A 3,536-nucleotide genomic window follows, 5' to 3' on the forward strand; every position below is an offset into this window, starting at 1 on the left:
CATGTTCTAGTAAAAAAAATTTCATTTCAGAAATTCCAACTCGAAATGCTTCGCAAGATTTTCGAAATGCACAACTTCTACGCAATTTGATTTAATACGTTCTAATTTATTTTTCGCAAAATTAGCATGGTTGCTTTCAGTTTAATACCTTCCAAAAAAGTACATGCGATTTAGTTTTTGTACATTTTAAAGCTCCTAATGTTTTTACCGTTGACATTAACAGTCCAAAGCTTACATTTATTTTTTGTTCCAAGAAAACTGTTGAAGACCAATTAAAATGATGTCGAAACGCTCGGGGCTTATGGATTTCGCCGCCTTGAAAGCATTTTTCTACTTCAATACTTGGCCTGATAAGGGAGCTAGAACGCACGTTTATGCATGTCCCAGGTCTTACCCCACCTTATTTCGAGAAATAAATCAATTCGTCTAACTGCAATTAGTTAAAGGAAGTACAGCAATACCAAAAAGTCCGATATACTTAGCATGGAATTAAAACTACTGGTATTTGGCGGGAAACTTAAGAACGCTGTTTGAAACTTTCTACATAACATATTGGCGTAAAACTTAAACTTTCTACATAACATATTGGCGTAAAACTTCAGTTTAGATCGCAATTTGCTTTTTCTGATGCCAAGCAATCAGTTATTTTATTGAATTTCTTTTTTTTAACTTCACTTGATAGATTCTCATCGCTTTGTCGACAAAAAAAATCGGACAGCAAAATTTTCGAATTAGCTGTATCAAAAAAGTTGGATTATACTATTTGGAAGTTACCGTCGATCATTGTAGAAAGAATGAGACTACAAAAAATAATATATTTTTTTGTTACATCAGTGTTTCGGCAAAATGTCAAGCTACAACAACCGTTCTGGGTTCAGTTCCTCAGGAACTTATAGGTTTTTTAGCCGTAGATAGCCTTACAGCAGTTGTTGACAATTTTCAGAAAGCCAAACTTTGTCTATAAGTTTCAAAAAACTTTCAAAAAATTCGAAGATATACGATGGTGTTTTTGAACAGATCCTAAAACTGAAAAAAATCTCGCAAATTATAGAAATACTGTAGTTTTAGTTAGAACTTTGCCTAGAAATTACTTTTTTTCTTGCCATGAACAATGAACAGGGGCGGATTTAGGGGGTAGTGCGGGAGGGGTTGCGGACGCCCCCCTTCAGGGATTCGACCCCCTGCCAACCCAAAGGGTCCCCCTTTGGTACTTATTAAAAAATCCATTTTTGGCCGACCGACCCTAAAATTTTTCTAAAGGGGCCTTCGGCGCCAATATATACTTATTTTGAGGGGGAGCGCGCGCCAAAAAAAAAACGCGATTTTTTTGTCAAAATTTTCGAAAAAGTACCCAAAAACGCGGCTTTTTTGACCTGTTTTTTTTTTTCAAAAAATTGCTTGCGGCACAGAAAATTTGGCCAAAACAGGGTCTTTTTACTGCTTTGGGAGAGCTCGGAAAATCAATCTGATCCGCCCCTGACAATGAATATGGAGCAGTTGTTTTGTCAACAATAGTTTTTAAAAATCGTTTTGCAGATTGCGACGTGATTTTGGTAGTCGGTATTTTGCAAACTGTTCCAGAAAATGTTACACTACTTGCGAGAGCAAGTGTATTAAAATCAGAAACTAGAATTTTTTCCGTGAACAGCTATTTTTACATGAAAAACAGTAAGTAAAACAATTGAGCACAAGTAAGAATTTGTGAAGCTTATATCCGGGAAAAATTGAATTTCTGACTTTCGTTTGCTTGCTTATCTTTGTCGGCTTAGTTGCCCGTTTCTTGTGAGTGTTCTTGGTTTCCTGTAATTTGTAAAGTTAGTAGATCTCACTTTGTAATTTTCCTTAATTTTTCTTTTTGTTATTTTTTGTCGCTCAAATACTTTTTTTCAGCCTAAATGATTTCGGCTTATGTTTCGTTGGCTTAATACGCTACTTAGTTGCTTCAAAGGCAAAAAAAATATATTGATTTTTTTTGAAAAATTCAAGTAGTTTATGTTGCAATATTTCGAAATTTCCAAACAAATTTTCTTTTGTAATTTTTTTTTTGACAAACTTTTTGTCAACCTAGTAGCCGCTCGGCAATTACTAAATTTCCTTTAATGCTGCTGGTTATGTTTTTATAAAATTATTTTATTTTCCTCAAATTGTTTTTTCTGCTTTCTCATTTCCGTCTCATTTTTGGTGAGCTAGCTTTCAATGCTGCGCTTGCGTTGTATCGCAAGTGATGCAAAGCTCCGCTTTCCTTCTGTGCTAAAAGTGAGAATTTTTTGCTTAAATGTTATTTGAAAGTTTATTAGCCCTGATTTTGCATATATACATTTTACAAATGTTTGTTGCGTTTTCTTTTCCGGTTTTTTAAGCTTAAATAGTTTCATCCTATTGTAGATTGGCATAGATGGCTCAAATGCGTCATTTCATTTTTTAAGAGGGCCTTTGACTCACGGTGAGACGATGAAAAAACTTCGAACTTGAAAACTTTAATTCTGGTGACAATAATTGTTTTCAGCTCAACTGGCCTTATTACCACTGAAGGCTAGTTTAACTCTGGCAGTTGTGTTCCTTTTCTTAAATTTTTAGTTCAATTTTAAGAGCCACTCTTAACTTTTTCGTTGAGACAGTTTGTTTCTTCGATTTTTTTTGTTTAAAAAATTTTTTGGCTGCGCCGAATCATGAAAACTGGGAATTTTTTTTAAGTTTCAGAAAGTTTTTCGCGCTTTCAGCTTTGCAGTTTTGATTATAAACACAATTTTTAAATAGTACAACAACTTCAGTACAATACCGAAAAATTATGCTGCATTTTTTTAGTTTTCCTATTCATCAATCCCTTTAGTGAGAACGAATTGTTCATTTTTTGACAGACTGTCGGGCTGAACATAAAATTGTCCAGTGAATTTTGGATTCGAAAAAACTCAATTATCTAATCACAACGATAAGCTGCAAACAAAAAGTGTTAGACTTACCCACTTTTTTCTATTTCCTGAAAAACGAGAAAAAAAACCGAACTTTGCTCTGAAATTGTATCATAACGGGGAACTTCCAGCCCTAACCAAAAGAAACGATTGGAGAAAAATAGAACAAAAATCAGCGTCCGAAAAAACGTTTGCGACAAGAAAAAGAACAATAAAAATCTTCTAACGAAAATCAAAACAACTTCTTCTTACAGTTGCGACTGGCAAGTGCATTACAACCGGATACTATAGTTGGTTCTCTTAAAAACTTTGGCTCACAGAAGTCTCTGATTTAATTCAACTTGCTTCATAGTAAGTTCAAATTCAATGACTCCTTCTACCCATGGGATGACGGAGATTTGGGGTTTGCATCCGGGCGAGAACTGTACTTTAAAGGCACGCGAAATTTTCAGTTTTAAGGGAACCAACTTTTCGGAGTATCAAATGTCAGCTCGTTTTTTTATCGACTAAACTCCCGAAGCATGGATTTCTTAAGTTTCAGTTCAGAATTTTTGGAATAAACACTTGGAATAAAAACGATTGGGCAATAGTAAAAACGATTGGAACACTTGGAATAAAAACGATTGG

Source organism: Symsagittifera roscoffensis, chromosome 3 (genome assembly GCF_963678635.1).
Source record: "Symsagittifera roscoffensis chromosome 3, txSymRosc1.1, whole genome shotgun sequence".
NCBI lineage: Eukaryota > Metazoa > Xenacoelomorpha > Acoela > Convolutidae > Symsagittifera > Symsagittifera roscoffensis.